This window comes from Felis catus, chromosome B2, assembly GCF_018350175.1.
Source record: "Felis catus isolate Fca126 chromosome B2, F.catus_Fca126_mat1.0, whole genome shotgun sequence".
NCBI classification, from domain to species: domain Eukaryota; kingdom Metazoa; phylum Chordata; class Mammalia; order Carnivora; family Felidae; genus Felis; species Felis catus.
In genome coordinates this window covers 14,767,339-14,784,225 of record NC_058372.1, presented here as the reverse complement: position 1 = coordinate 14,784,225, position 16,887 = coordinate 14,767,339, and the positions used below count along the sequence as shown (strand labels likewise).

Genomic DNA, 16,887 nt, shown 5'->3' with positions numbered 1-16,887 from the left:
AACTTTTTTTTCCCCTTCCCCTCCCCCCTGGTCTTCTGTTAAGTTTCTCAGGATCCACCTAAGAGTGAAAACCTATGGTATCTGTCTTTCTCTGGTTGCCTTATTTCGCTTAGCATAACCCTCTCCAGTTCCATCCACGTTGCTTCCAAAGGCCAGATTTACCAAGGGATACAGGAGTGCTGATGCATAAGGGCACCTGTACCCCAATGTTTATAGCAGCACTCTCAACAATAGCCAACTTATGGAAAGAGCTTTTTTGTTTGTTTGTTTGTTTAAAGACAACACCAAGAGAATCCCATTATTCGAAAGCAGTTGGATGATTTTTTTTTTTTTTTTCTCTTTGAAACTCAGTTTGGTGTTTATACAGACACTGCTGGCCTTGGGCAATACCACCAGCTACAAGTTGAGGTCCTGGTTAAAAAAAAAAAAAAAAAAATCCTCAGATGCCCCCAGGGAGGGAAGTCTGGTTAAAAAAAAAAAAAAAAGTCCCTTACCAAGAATTGTTTATCAATAGGCAACATTATCTGGCCTTGGGCCACACTGCAGAAGTGTGGTAGGTGATTTGGGTGGGTCTCCCCTCCCCCCCCCCCCAGCGGTTTTCTGCCCCAGGCACACACTTGACCCCACGGGCTTGTAACCTGCTCCAGGGTGAAGGTGATGTCTTATCCGTTGTTGGGGGCTCCATAGGGGTAGGCGTCACGGAGTGTAAACTCCATGTACTCAGTTAATGAACGTTTGCTGAGTGAGTACATCCAGAGCCAACCGACATTCTCACATCAGCTGGGGCTTCACCGATTTTCAAATCATGGGCTAAAACTTAATCCAGTATACGATCACACCTTATGGTATAGGGGATGTTCTATCTCATGAGACTGTCCCAATGACCAAGTTGGAGAACCAAGACTTCGTGTTGAATGAGCTGCACAGTGAACGTTGGCCAGCTCATCGGCCATGGGCCTCTGGGTGAAATTTCATTAAGCTTTGATAGACCTCTCATGAAATTTACTGAGAACTTCTATTTCCTCTGTCAAAGCATAAAACTACATTCAGGGGAACTTCCTCATCAGTGTGTTAAGACTAAACCCAGACTCTTGTGGGTTCCACATGGGAACCCATGAGAATGTCACCCAGCCTTTTTTAAGTTTCTACCGGGTTTCCTGTCCCCCAGCCAGCTGTACCTGTTCCCACTACCAGGAGACCAGGCTTGATCTAGACAGCCACCAGTGTCACTGGTTCCCCTGCAGGTACCCGGAGGCTGGATTTCTTCTTAGCTCTGCACTTGCTTTTCTCTCTGTCCTTGACCCTGTTACTACACTGACATACCAAGTTCACCAATCCACCTGCCAATCACTCGCCGATCACCCTCTGGGTTCAGAGCCTAGATTTTCTATCACAACGAACAGAACTTGAACTTGGGTCCTTGGGGTGCCTGAGTGGCTCAGGAGATTAAGTGTCTGACTCGATTTCGGCTCAGGTTGTGATCTCATGGTTTGTGAGTTCCAGCCTTGCGTCAGGCTCTGCACTGAATGCTCAGAGCCTGCTTGGGATTCTCTGTCTCTCTCTTTCTCTGCCCCTCCCCCACTGACCCCCCCCCCCCCGTTTCTCTTAAAAATAAATAAACGTAAAAAAAGAACTTGAACTTGGGTCCTAATTCTCCTTTCCTTTCTTTAGTCTATGAACTTTCTATAGTGATTTTTATTCACAGCTCTGCCTGTAAACTCAAGATGCCTCCCAGAATTTCAGGTCACGAGTGGAGATAGTGGGCAGCATGTAAGTGGGGGTGGGGACGACAAGACCTTCAGTGACTTATACATTCCTTTCCCACTTTGGGGGACACATGGGTGCAGAGCAGTAGTTCTCTGCCATGAGACCAATAGCGGTGCGAGATGCTACATGGCCACTGGAGCCCAGCCTCAGGTTCCAATGGGGGTGGGTGATGGGGAGCTGGAGGGCCCATCAGCCTCGCATGCCTGGGTAAAGTGGGTATCTGTGTCACGGTTCTAGCCAGTGTTCTCAATCTTGTTTGCTCCTATCCAAGAAGACGGCCAAAAACCTGGATTGGTATGGAAGATACCAGAATTTTTCAATACTGGCTGGTTGGGTTTAAAAAAAGCTCTGTGCCGGCCAATTAAGACCACCCGTGGGCTATGTTCCAGGGTGCCAGCTACCGGGTTGAAGGACTCTGGCTCAATTCTCTGACCCATTGGGGCATTATTGGCACCTTCCTTTCACAGGTGGAAGGCCGCACGTCTGCACAAGTGAGTGGAAAAGCCAGGATCTGAACCCACATCTGCCAGCTGTGGGTCTTGCTGCCACAGTGGCCGACTGTTGTCCTGGCTGGTGAGTTTCTCAGCCCACACCCCGATGGGCTTATTGGAATAACAGAACCTTCATTCTACTCTCGTGGACGCTGTGTCTACTCGCCCCCAGAGGTCTGTCTGGGCTGAGACGTCAGCGTTCTCCAGTGAAGTGCGTCCCAGCGCGGCCGGAGACTTGGTGGCCATGCACAACGGCCTCAGAGCATCTCCTGTCTCCACTCAAAGGGAAGCAGAGGCCCCGGATCAAATCCACTGCCTGTGAGCAGTCAGGGGCAGGTGGACCGAACGCTGAAGGTGGTCTGGGGCATATTCGGCCACGGGTGGAGGAAGCCGACATTTTCTTCCTCTGGCCTCCCCTTCTACCTGGGATGTAGCCCCTTCCTCAGTTTCTCCCTCAGGTAAGCCTGCGGTAAAGCCCCTCTACCACACTGACTCCATCATCTGCACTTGGACCCTGGGGCGGGGGTGGGGTCTGAGTGCGAGCACCACCTTCCCTATAATCTTCCAGTGTGATTTTTGGACCTCTCCCTTCACCTCGTTGGGCGTCAGATTCCGCATCCACGAAAGATGCGGCTTGAACCAAGTGGGTCGGTTGAGACTGAATGCACGTGACCGAAAACCCAACTCAAGCAGGCAAAGGCTAACACTTGAAATGCAACCATTTCACGTAATTCGGTACAAATAGCAGGTGCCTAAACGGTATCTCCGTACATTGTTCACTCACCTCTCTCGGCTCTGCTCTCCTCCATTTTGGCTTCATTTCAAGGTGGCGAGAGGCTTGCCACTGACCCCAGGTCTACAGCTCCCTGGGTTCAAGCCCAGAGGAAAAGAGGAAGGTGGCCTTTGAACAGAGGCGGCTAAAGGCTTGTGGCGTATCACTGACTCACTAGCTTGTGTTGGGTGCCCTGCACCTGCCCCTATGGCCAAACTTGCACCACCTGAAACATCTGTGGGCTGGCGTGTGGGAGGAGCACTTCCCCAAGGACAATCAGGGCACGGCCACCCAAAGCAGGACGAAAGGGTACTGGGTGTTAAGCTCCATTAGTGATTGAATATGATTTTTTTTTTTCAACGTTTATTTATTTTTGGGACAGAGAGAGACAGAGCATGAACGGGGGAGGGGCAGAGAGAGAGGGAGACACAGAATCGGAAACAGGCTCCAGGCTCTGAGCCATCAGCCCAGAGCCCGACGCGGGGCTCGAACTCACGGACCGCGAGATCGTGACCTGGCTGAAGTCGGACGCTTAACCGACTGCGCCACCCAGGCGCCCCATATGATTTTTTTTTTAAATACGTAGAACATTGACAGTCTACCCAAAGTCAGAACTATACAGAAAGGTATATTCAGAGAAGCCTCACCCCTTTTCTCCCACACTCCTTTGTAGGAAACCAGCAACATATATATATTTTTTATTTGTTCATCCTGTGTTTCTTTTTGTAAAGAGAAACATGGATGCAAATCTCATCCCCCTTCTTTCTTACACAGAAGATAGCAGACTACAGATGCTCTTTTGCACGTCGCTTTTTCGCTCAACAGTCACTCCATATCGTATCCCAAACCGTATCCCAAAAGGGCCATAGAGCTCCTCTGTGTACTTTTTTATATCTCAGCACCTCATTATATGTACAAGCGTATTTTTTCCAACCGATCTCCTGTGCTTGGGCATTTAGGTGGTTTCCAGTGTTGTGCAATTTTAAATAATGCTACAATGAATAACCTCAGGTATCTACACTTATATCGTGAGAGGTATATATTTGGAGTATATTCTTGGAAAAGGGATTTCTGGGGGCGCCCGGGTGGCTCAGCCGGTTAAGCGTCCGACTCTTGATTTTCACGCAGGTCGTGATCTCACCGTTTTGTGAGTTTCGAGCCCCACATCAGGCTCTGTGCTGGCAGTGCGGAGCCTGCTTGAGATTCTCTCCCTGTCTCCCTCGCTCTCTGCCCCTCCCCCACTTGCACTGTCTCTGTCTCTTGCAAAATAAATAAACTTAAAAAAAAAAAGAGATGGGATTTCCGGGTAGAAGGATAAATGCATATGTGTTTTGTGAGATGTTGTTGAGCACCCCTCCACGGGTGTGGCACCATATCACATTCCTACCAACAATGGACCCAAGGGCTTTCTTGTTCAGCCTCACCAACAGTGGGTATTGTTAACCTTTGATTTTTTTCTTTTCTTTTTTTTTTTTTGCTAATCAGATGGGTAAACAAGGTTGCTCAATATGAATTCAATTTGCAGTTCTTTACTTGGAGTACAAATGGTCAGAGTTTTACATGTTTGGGACCCATTTCACATCCCTCAAGCCAATGGTCTGTTCCTGTCTTTCGCCCACTTTTCTATCGGATTTTTTATTTTTTCCCTTCAATTTTGAGAAGTTTTTACAATATGAGATGTTGGTTCTTAATGGTCCGTGATGCAAGTATTTTTTCTGTCAGTTTTTGTTTGTGTTTTGACTAGTCTGAAGCTTTACAAAGTTTTTGTTAACATTTTCTGTAGTCAGATTTATTGATCTCTCCTCCAAATTGTTAGTCATATATAAAAATCTTTTCCTCCACAGATTACATAAAAGCTCATCCTTGTTCACTTCTGGCACCCGTGCAATTACATTTCGCATCTAGATTTCTGCTTCCTTTGGCAATTATTCTTGTGAATAGTGCGAGACATAGATTGAATTTTATTTTATTATTATTATTTAAAAGAATTTTTAACGTTTATTTATTTTCGAGAGACAGAGCACAAGCAGGAGAGGGACAGAGAGAGAAGGAGACACAGAATCAGAAGCAGGCTCCAGGCTCTGAGCTGTCAACACAGAGCCCGACGCGGGGCTCGAACCCACACACCGTGTGATCAGGACCTGGGCTGAAGCAGGAGCTTCAACAACTGAGCTACCTGGGCGCCCCTATTTTATTATTTGTTTAAATGACTATCCGGTCAGCTCAATACAGTTAGCCCCAGTGATTTGGGGATATCACCTTTATCATAACCTAGACTGATTTGAACTGATTTCTTGACTTCTTATTTGATTCCAGTCATGTCTGTCTTTTTAGGTTCTGGTATTATACTATTGCGATGACAAAGGCTTCGTGGTGTGTATTAATATCTTATAGGACCACTCCTCTTTCACAGAAGATTTTTTTTGAAGGGAATAGTTATTACAGAATATTTGCAGGCTGATGGGAATGACCATGTAGACAGATGAGTCAGGAGAGAGAGGGAACAATTCTGATGTCCTTGAATGGGCATGAGTGGAGAATAGGAACCAGACAATACAGATTCTGGAAGTTGGTATCTGTTGGTGAGGAGAAGAATTCCCTTCTGATTTTGTTTTCTGGTGAAGCAAGGACCAAGGTCATCGGCCCGGACTGGGGAAGGGGACGAAGAAGAGAAGGAGTCGTCTTGCAGACGGAGGCTGCCGAGCGACTAGGGAATTACTCAGACGATGCAGAGGACCCACCTGAAGTTTGTGGTCACGAATACCAGGCAGAACGCAACAGCATAGTTATGTGTTGTTCTCTAGCCTCATACAATGGCTTGAGTTTGGGAGCTGGGTGGGCAAAGAGTTGAGTTTAAGCAAAGTTGGGATTTAGCCAACCAGATGTGACAAATGGAAACAGGGGGTTAAGTAGGAGGGGGAGCCTGGATGTAAGTGAGCCAAAGGCCCTGCCAGGGATCCAAGTGGGGTAAGAGGGAAGTGAGGACAGCGGGGGGTGGGAGAGGGACACAAGAAGACGGAAGTGGTCTAGGAAATGTTGGGGTATTTGGAAGGGCAGGCCATGATCCCAGGTAATGATCTACGCCATGATCTTGGGAGTGGGTGGATAAGTCAGGATAGAAGAAAAGATATCAACCAGGACATAACGAGGCTGGAAGGCCAGAACGTGGGGTAGGTTGTCTTTGCCGTCGTGATAGTGACAGAGAGACAGACAGTGAGCCAGATCTTGAAATGTTCATGAATAAGGGACGGTGGCTGGGAGGCTGGAGATGGCTGCAGGGAGAGGGGTAGCAGGTGGTGTTTCCATGAATCGTTCCTCAGGGACCCGCAGGACCGTAGCATGGGGAAGCTCTGGTCCCCGTCACCCCTAGAGAATCTCCTCAGGCTCCTCTTCAGTCTGCTCCCTCCCCTGGCCACCTTCCAGGGTTGGATTTAGCTGTGAAGTCAAAGAGGCTTGCCTGAGAGATTCATCTTCAAGTTTGTAGAGGCTGCCGTTTCTTGAAACTCAGAGGCAACCAGGGAGCCTTGGGGGAGATCATGGAGAGCCAAGTGGGCCATGTTCTGAAGGGTTGGCATGAGTTTCATCATGGGTCCTGGGGTTCCTCTGCAGTGTAGACCAGGTGAATGGAGATGCTACTTGTCATCCAGGAACTCAAGGGGGTGAGCTTAAATGCTCAAGGGGTCAAATAGGCCCTGGGAGTGCTGCCTACATGAGGGGGCATTGTACACCCTCAGGACAGCCAACCTGGGCTCCTTAGCTCATTCTTCGAGAGTTCCTAAGTGCCCAAACCACCCTCCTGCTCCAAGCTTCCTTTCCCATCCAGACTTCCTGAGAAAGCCCAAGCATCCGAAGTCATTCCTGAAAGACGACACGTCCCGGCCCAGTGCACTGGGCCTCAGCCACCTTCGAAAGGACCCAAGCTGTAATGATCCGTGGCCGAAGAGGTGGCCCCAGTGTAGCTTCGCTCATGTAGCTGAGGCTCACTCACTCTATCTGAAGCCTGTTGACAGGAAGGGCCTCGTTGTAATACAACCTCTGGGAGTCATTGTAAGGATTAAATGGTGTGATGTGTGCATGCGTGTGGTGAGTGCCACTTGGTAGAAGTGGTACTTTCTTTTCCCTTCCTAGTCCTAGTGACGTGTGCTTCCTGTGGCTCTGTTGCTCTGTGTTCTTGAACGTAAGAGCCTTAAGAAACCTTAGATGCTTTTGTGCACGAACACCTTGGCTGCCGTTACAATCTGACATTGCAGCTTTTCTTCGGGCGGCTGCTCCCAGGTCTGTTCCGGTGGGGGAGACTTTTCCTGGCCTTCCGCAGAACCATCATTTGTGCAAGCATCCCCAGGGCTCCGAACAGCAAGGAAATGAGGGAAAACAAGCAACATCTGGCACTGAACAAATACCATCATCTTACAAATGAGTTGTCTGTGGGATAATGATCCTTGCACATGTAGAGCAGAGGGAAGGCGACGCCAGGACCCGGTATTAGACGATAAACACCTGAAAGGCAGTCACAGGACCTACTGATCGCTCTGCTGGGTCTACAGCTAAGTTCCAGGAGAAGGAGTAGGTGCTGACGTTCATGGTTGTCAGTCACACCACGCGGGCAGCCCACCTCTCGCTCCCTGTTTGGAATAGCAGAATTCTGCAGACACGGAGGCATGAGAGTTGCTCAGTGTTTGCAGCGATGCCGAGTGGAGGGTGAGCTCGTGTGGGCCCCGTGAGCGTCTCCCGTCTTGCCCCCTCGCCCCGGCCGAGAACATTCCTGTCGTGCTGCCGCCTGGGTAGCTGGGAGCTACTGAATGTTGTCCAGCATCATAGGGAGTTAGGTAAGCAAAGGACTAAGACACATGCTTCGTGCCTTGTCTGGTGCTCACGTGATATGCCCCCAAAGAAGAAAAATGCTAATGAGTCATTCTGTAACATTTGAGGAACGCCAATCAAGCTGTGATGGGAACGGCCCTGGGCCACATGGCCATGGGGAACTTTGTCTTTGACCTCCAGTTGTTATGTCCTCTCTCCTCTTAGCGTGATTTTTTCCTCTCTCCACTGAAATCCCAGGCTCTCAAGGACCCTCTCTGTAAGGTCCCAGACAAGCCCACTGCCACCAGCTGTTGGACTCCGTGACATAAAGGAGACACGGCATGGTGACAGATGCATTCGGTTCATCTTGCGTGGTGTTTGGACAAAAATCTGTCATTTGCAGCATTTATGAGATTTCATAAATATCTAAATTCTTAGCCACACACACATACACACACACACCCTATCTGAAAGAATGAAAGATTTGGCAAGTGTGGGTTAATTTCGGATTAGCAGCAATTGACTGGAACTGAGTAGTGGCTGCTCCTTTTAGATGGGCTGCTGCTGTTCAGTTGACTGCAGTCCCCACTATTCCCTATTGCCTCCATTCTCACGTAGTTCAAATATATAGTCAGGCAACTGGCTCTTTTTATTCACTGACATTTACCTTGCCGGTCCTGTAGGTGTTTGCAGTCTCTGCTGTGGGTCTTCTTTTAATTTTTTTTAAGTTTATTTATTTATTTATTTATTTATTTATTGAGGGGGGGGGAGGGAGAGATAGGATGCATGGGGGAGGGACAGAAAGAGAGGGAAAGAGAATCCCAAGCAGACTCCATGCTGTCAGCACAGAGCCTGACGTGGGGCTCGATCTCACAGACCGTGAGATTACAACATGAGCCTCAATCAAGAGTTGGATGCTTGAGCTACTGAGCCACCCAGGTGCCCCATCTGGTCTGGATCTTCTAAGTGTTCTACCTCCTCACCTGTTTCCCTACAAACCTTGTCAACCTGTGCCCATTTCCACAAACCACCCTGTTTCAGTGACAATACAAAAAGCTCTAATTGGATCAGCAACCCCCCAGAACAGTATTAATGGTCCCCAATAGATTGATAACTTTATCAGCTAACTGTGTCCATGATAATATTGCTTAAAAACCAATCACAGATGGCATTTCCTTTGTTCAAGTGGTCTGCTCAGGGGATGAAGGTCAGCTGTTCCAGGCTGGGCTCAGCTGGAAGGGAAGGGGGGGAGTGGCTCTGTTCCACATTTCTCATCTTCCTGGGACTAGTGGGTTAGCTTGGCCATGTTCTTCTTATGGTGACAGCAGAGGTACGAGAGAGAGAGAGAGAGTGAAATTGGCACACTCTGATTTCTGCCTCATTCTACTGGCCAACAAGGTCATATGACCAAAATCAAAGTCAAGAGGTGGAGGAGTATTCCTGCCCACCTGTTCAAGGGTACAGCAAAGTTGCAAGGCATTTGTATGGTGAGCTGTTGATCTCACCCCTAAAGAGGTCTGGCTTTTGCCTTTGGCTGCTGGAAAGTGGTCACTAGGTCCTTAGAAGGCTCTGCTTGGTAGGATTATCCCTGTTAGCCTGGGGGCTTTGGCCACTGGATAGTTTAACAGTGTGATTTATGATGGTCACTTGTGGTGGGGTAGTGGTGGCAGTGCTGCCTCTAGAGCCATGCAGGTAGCATGTGATAGGACCCAGTAAAACCTCTGGACACTGAGGCTTGGGTGGGCTTCCCTGGATGGTAACATCCCACCCATATGGTCACACACCATGGCTGGGAGGGGGCGATGCTGTCCATGAGCACACAGGGAGAGGATGCCTACGAGCTCTATGTTTGGACGCCTCCCAGACTTTGCCCCGAACCTCTTCCTGATTTTAATCTACATCTTTTCCCTGGAATAAACCATCGCTGTGAGTGTAAAGGTTACCAGTGAGTTCTGTAAGTCCTTCCAGTGAATTATCAGAACTGAGTGATGGTGGTTTTGGGAAACCCCCTTGAAGTTGAATTGGTGCCAGAGGTGAGGGCAGCCATCTTGTGTGAGCTGTTCCCTAACTCTGCAGTTGACCTGAACTCCCACAACACAGAAACTTCTTAAGAAGGGATGAAGGTTGAAGCTGATGACACAAATTGCCACAATATCCCTCTCCAGCACATCTTTATTCACTTCTTCATCCATTCGGCAAACACTGATTGAGCACCTATGGTATACATGTCTCGTGCTATTCCAGCATCTGAGACTAAAAGAAGTTAATAACACACATCCTTAAATTCCAGAGGAGGAGACAAAATCTAAAAAGCAAACGAACATGTGAGGTAATGTCATATTGTGAGACATACTTAGAGGAAAACAAAGTAGGGTCCAGCAGGTGGCTCTATTTGTATAGGGTGGTCAAGAAGGACTCTTCTAGAAAGGTGACATGTGAATAGGCTTGGACGAAATGAAGGAGAAAGTTGGGTTACGGTTCAGGGCAAGAAGGTTCTAGAAGGAGGGATGAGCTGGCCCAAAAACCTAGGACGTAGGAGCATGTGAACAGGGCACTCCAGCCTAGGTGATAATGTAACACGAGGAACTCATCCTACACAAGATTTTCTTCATGTGTCCTTGGAGGACTGTTGTGTGCTTTTCTCCCCGAAGTGCCTCAAATCAAGCCTGAGGCCAGCCTCTCTGTGGTTTTGTTTGTTTGCCACTTGGCTTGGGTGGTATGGCTTCTTCCGCATGGTCGACACGGGGGATCATGTCACTTGCCTCTTTCCTCCCTCACGGAGCAGGAAGAGCAGTGTCTTCCAGATGCTTCTAGTTTCCCAGAGGGGGATAAAAAAGAAAGCCAGGAAAGTACAGGAATATGAGCTACTTCTGTTGGTTTTGTTCATGAAGTGAACAAATGAACACACAGCTGGAAAGTACAGGGTGACTAAGAAGTAGCCCAAAGGGAAAAACCTAATGGGGGAATTTTATTAAGAGATATAATTTACATAGCCACCCTTCGGGCTTCCCTCTCAGCCTCTCTGTGGTTCTTAAACCAATCCCTCCACCCAGTAGTGGGGAGAAGGGCACAGGTGCCCGTGTTGGGAGAAGCATGAGTCATGGAGGGTGAGCGCGAAGGTCCTTTCGGCTTGAGGGAAGGACTGTGGGAGGGACGTCGGGCCAGTGGCAAAGAGCTCTCCACATGGGGTGGCCTTGGGGGCTCGGGTTCAGAAGATGACTCTTGACCCTGACCCTTGATAGGACTCAACAATTGGTAGCTGCTGTGGTAAGTTTATTGGCAGAATTCTTTCCAGGGTATTCTTTTCTCTCAACAACCCTTCCCTGGAAAGGAGGTTCGGAAGGCACCCTTGGGGCAACGGGGAACCCCGTCTTCCCTTTTTGTAGGGCTTCCTCATCTACCAGGTCTGACAACCCGAGGGTGAGAGACTAGAGAGACAGATGGGTGCACAGGGTATGAAGCCGGGGTTTTGCCCCCCATCAACCAGCAGCAGTCACCGGAAGAGCTAATGGTGGTCAGTCTCCAGGCATCTTTTGCAAATTTGTGATGTGCTCAGCATTTGATACGTGCCTGAAGGCCATCCCCAAAATGTGTTCCCTGGCCCCTCCTGCAGGCCTTTTCCTTAAAGGGCAAGCCTTCTTTTCATTTCCCTTTTCTCCTTATCCAATCTCTGGTTTCCTGATGCACTCCTCACTGGCTCCTGCCCTCCCTGTAGAGCTGCCCTCGATCCCCTTACACCACACCCTGCCAGCCTCAGACTTTCAGAGAGAAACCGTGTAGAATCGAGAGACAAAGCAAGGTCCACTTGGAGAGGCAGTGTCCTCCCGCATGAGCCTCTCGAGAACAATCTTGCAGATGCACAACTTCCATCCTGCTTAGTAAATGTTCAGCAGGGAACTCAAGTTTCCTCCTCTCCAGGCCCTTCCCCGCTCCCGGGATCCCTGCCCTGGGAGCGGTAGGTGAGAAGAACTGATGGAACCTTCCAGAACTTTCTCCTCCCAGTCTCCAGTCCCCGAAGAGGAGCTCCAAAGGTGTGACGTGCTTTTCCTGGCATGCTCTCTGAGAAAGGTAAAATAACAGGGTAATTGGGACGGAATCCCCTGACGTAAGCCCTAATAAGAAAGGAGGGCCTGAGGGTCAGCAGGAGTGACAAGGGCACTGGTTATTCCGGGTCTTCGCCCGAGGTTAACAGATGTCTGCCAAGGGCAGCGAGCGTGTGTAACCACAGCGTTTTCTAGTGATCTAGGGGTTTTCTCTTTTTGAAAGTACAGAACAGAAGGATGTCCGGGTGGCCGCCAGGGGTTTCAGGGCGACAGTAAGCACGTTGCATTCACTGTTCGTTTCTCCTTCCAGTCAGAGTGGAGCTCAACCCGCTTGTGAACGTCTCCCGTTGGCTCAGAGAAGACCCCAAGCTAGCGCTTGGAGAGGTTGCTTTTCCCACAGCCGTGTCACTTCAGAGACCCGCTGGGGGACACGCCAGGTTTTAATCGCGACGCGGCCGGTAGTTAGCCCGAGAACGTTGCATAAGGAACGGCCTTCTCAGAAATGTGTTCGTACCTCAGTGTGAGGGGGGCTGTTTAGAAGAGGAGGAAGAGGAAGTGAGGAAGTATACTTGGGTTCTCCAGGGGGTTGAGAGGTGGTCGCTGGGCAGTCACATCTGTCGACTATTAAATGATAGATCGGGTACTTCTGGTTTGAGCAATATGGGTTTCTGTGTAATTAAAAATTTCTTTTGCAAATTTCTAGAACCTAGGAGTAAAGTCTCGCTGACGTCTAACTACCCGCGAGAGAGCAAAGGCCAGCTGGAGGGTCAGAATGAAGAAAGCTATGAACTCCCATGAGCTGACTCAGGGGCAGGGGTGCGGGGTGGAGGACAAGGCGGGGGGTGCAGGTGGGGAAGAACAGTTGTCCAGACTTGGGAATTGGCTGTCTAGTCAAGGAGCTTAGGCTCTAACGACCACCAGGCACACAAGAGGCCCCCGGGCCCTAGGAGAGTAAGAAAGTTAATCCTGAGAACACCCCCACCCCCAAAATAAGGATGAACTGAAAATAACTGTCCACTCATACAGCAAAATGACAAGGAAGCTTGTAGCTTTTGTTTTTTGTTTTTTAAACAAAAGCCTCTCCTTAAAATTCATAGTCATAGAGGTGTCCTCACGGGAATATGATATTTAAAGTTATCATACTAGTAGAGTGGTCTAGCAGACACCCCACCAAAAAATTAATCTAAAATTCTGGGGTGCCTGGGCGGCTCAGCCAGTTAAGCAGCTGACTCTTGGTTTCAGCTCAGGTCATGATCTCACCGTTCCTGGGATTGAGTCCCACCTCGGGCTGTGCGCTGACAGCATGGAGCCTGCTTGGGATTCTCTCTCTTCCTCTCTCTGCCCCTTTCTTGCTCACACAAACATGCTCTCTCTCAAAATAAATAAACCTAAAAAAATTCACGTAAAACTTGAAATCATTGTTGCACTATATGCTAACTAATTTGGATGTACATGTGAAAAAGTAAAAAAATTAAAAAAAATTAACATAAAATGCTGTCATAGCTGGTAGCACCTTTAGGGCACCTGGTTAAAACAAACATAAAATCTCTCTAGGAGTCCTCACCTTCCTCACAGACCCTCTAGCATTCCCCTGTGTGAAGTCTCGACTAGAGACTGATTTACCGCTAAAAATCACAAAAGGTACGGAAAAAAAAAAAATCCATACAAAATCAGGAGTCGGCTCTCCAAAACAGATACCAATATGAAAGAACTTCGGAAAATACAATTATCAGGTAGATTATAAAATAAACATGTCTAAAATCATGAGAGGCACAAAAGAAGTAAGAGAACACACAAAAAAGGATAAGACACCATCAAAGAAGACCAGACTAGAGTTAACCAGAAATCAACTCTAACTTCAGAAGTTTTTAAAAAATTATAATTTAAAACTTAATACGTTAAACTGATAATTACATATCACTGAATAAATAACTAGCAGGTGGGAAGATCAATTTGAGGAAGAGTCAGAGGTCTGCACGAAGAAACGTGGGCGGGCAGCATGTGGGGGAGGAGCTTACTGTGGGGGGTGGGGGGAGGGGTTCGGGGGTGGGGTGGATGGGTAATGGGAGGGGCTAGTACACACTTATCACCTGTTCCAGAAGGAAATAGAGCAAATGGGAGTCAGGCAATATTCCAAGAGAGTAACAGAGAACTTTCCAGAACTAATGAAAGCTGCAAACCTAGTAGGTTGAATAATGCCACATTCTCGAGTACATACAACATTGTATAATGAAAACACCACCAAATAGGAAGGGAAGATTTTAGACGCATTTGTAGATAAAAGAACCCTTGCCTACAAAGGAATGAGTATCAGATTGTCCAGAAAGTTGCAACAGAAGCCGGAGGACAAAGGACAACGGAAGAATATATTCAAAGCCCCAAGAGAAAATAACAGTCCACTTACATTATAACTAAATTAGCACTTAGGAATATGGGCGAAAGAAGTATTTTGAGACAGATGAAAATGAAGGGTGTTTACCAATAACAGGTTTCCGCTGCAAGAATTGCTCAAGAATAGGGGCGCCTGGGTGGCGCAGTCGGTTGAGCGTCCGACTTCAGCCAGGTCACGATCTCGCGGTCCGTGAGTTCGAGCCCCGCGTCAGGCTCTGGGCTGATGGCTCGGAGCCTGGAGCCTGTTTCCGATTCTGTGTCTCCCTCTCTCTCTGCCCCTCCCCCGTTCATGCTCTGTCTCTCTCTGTCCCAAAAATAAATAAAAAACGTTGAAAAAAAATTAAAAAAAAAAAAAGAATTGCTCAAGAATATACTTCAGAAGAAAATGACTCTAAAAAGCAGCAGTGAGATGTATGATATCAGATTTGAACGAATATTTAATATATAAAAAAGACTGGGGCGTAGAAAAACAGGATGGAATGAAGGTACTGGTCACAGGCAGTGAACGGGCAGAGGTCGGGCATTTAGGCATTTGGGGGAGAAGTGTGGCAGTATTGGTTAACTTTAGACTTCATTTACAAGAAATTTGGTCAATGTTAAATATATGCAACTAAGAAAAAAAGAATCAGATGGAAAGCAGGTTAAGTCTAAAGCATGAAACAAGATGACTGAACTAAATTCAAATATAGCAGAATTCAGAAAAAACTAAAATTACACTCTCAAATAGAAAAACAGATTGTCAGTTGTCCTGGATTAGAAACATCTAACTATATGCGTTAAGAAAGACATTAAGAAGGTAAAGACAAAGAAATATTGAACTTAAAAGTATAAAAAAATACCAGCAAGATACCAGCCCAAAGAAAGTGGTTTGGTTCTAATAAGAGGAGGCAAAATTCTTTGAAGCAAAAAAGGGATATTAGGGGTAAAAACGTCACTAAATAAAGCTAAAAAGGAACCATCCACTGAGAAGAAATAATTATAACTTGCCGTCACCTAAAACAGCATCAAGTTATTATATGAGGCAAAAAGAACAATAAATGAACCATTTCATCATCACAGGCGGGATTTTAACACACCTCTTTCAATAACTGATAAGTTAAGACGACAAAAAATGAGGATGGATGTAGATAGACCCATCACACAACGAGCAAGCTTGATTAAAGAGACCCACAGGGAGAATGCACATTATTTCCAAGAACATATGACACATTTACCAAAAGCCCACATATTAAGCCACAAAAATTTCTTGAGAGGCTTCCAAGAATCATACAGACCACATTCTTGAGCATACTCGACTGCTAGACATCAGTAGCAACAATTAAAACCAAACTACATATTTGGGATTTGGGGAGGAAAAAAAAAAAACCTCTAAATTCACGACCAGAAAAAGTGTCTTCATGCGGAATCTAAGAACAGATTGTAAACAGTAACCAGAAAGTTCAACAAGATTGCTGGCTGTACAAAAGTAAGTTTTTATTCACTTGTAATGAGCAATTAAAAAAAGTTTTAGTTTAGGGGCGCCTGGGTGGCTCAGTCGGTTAAGCGTCCGACTTCAGCTCAGGTCACGATCTCGCGGTCCGTGGGTTCGAGCCCCGCGTCGGGCTCTGGGCTGATGGCTCGGAGCCTGGAGCCTGCTTCTGATTCTGTGTCTCCCTCTCTCTGCCCCTCCCCCATTCATGCTCTGTCTCTCTCTGTCTCAAAAATAAATAAAAGTTAAAAAAAAAATTAAAAAAAAAAGTTTTAGTTTAGAAAATAGCAACCAAAAATATAAAGGTACCTAGGAATAAATCTACCAAAAATGGAGAAGACTTGTATGCATTAAATTTAAAAAATTCTTAAAGACCTAAATGAACAGAAAGATAAACAATATTGATGGATTTGTAGAATTGCTTTCTAAAGATGTCATTTTTCTGCAGTACATAATTTGAATGTGTTCCTTTTAAAATTCAAAAGAGGGGGCGTCTGGGTGGCTCAATCAGCCACTTTGGCTCAGGTCATGATCTCACTGTCCGTGAGTTCAAGCCCTGCGTTGGGCTCTGTGTTAACCGCTTGGAGCCAGGAGCCTGTTTCAGATTCTGTGTCTCCCTCTCCCTTTGCCCCTCCCCCACTCATGCTCTCTCTCTCTCTCTCTCTCTCTCTCCCTGTCAAAAATAAATAAACATTAAAAAAAATTTTTTTTAATTCAAAAGAGAATTGAGATTCACAAGTCGATTATAATTTGTATAAGGCAGAGCAAAGAACCAAGAATTCCAGGGCAATTACGAAGAGGAAGATTAAGGTAGGAGGGCTTCCTTACTCCACCACCATAGCGAGACTTAACTATAGTTTAAGTAATTAGAAAGTGACAGTAGTCCAGAAAGAGACAGAATATAGAAGCACATATGGAAATGTGTATATAACAGAGATGCTATTTCAAATCAACGGGCAAATAAGGAATTTTACCAAGCAGCACTGAACAACCAGGTCTCCATATGGAAAAAATAAGTTAAATCTCTACATCAAGCCATATTTAAGTGGATTAAAGACCTGCTTACGAAAAAGCACGACTTGAAAAGTTTTGAAAGAAAATGAAGGAGAATGTGTTTATGTTCTCAGGGTAGGAAGAGATTTCTTCAACACAGCA

General features: G+C 46.8%; 1 long non-coding RNA gene across 1 annotated transcript; it reads left to right on the top strand.

The window, feature by feature from the left end:
* Positions 1-11,573: 11,573 nt before the first annotated feature.
* LOC123385686 lies at positions 11,574-12,582 on the top strand. Its single transcript, XR_006598646.1, has 2 exons — positions 11,574-11,898; positions 12,184-12,582. It is a non-coding gene; the product is annotated as an uncharacterized LOC123385686 (long non-coding RNA).
* Positions 12,583-16,887: the final 4,305 nt, after the last annotated feature.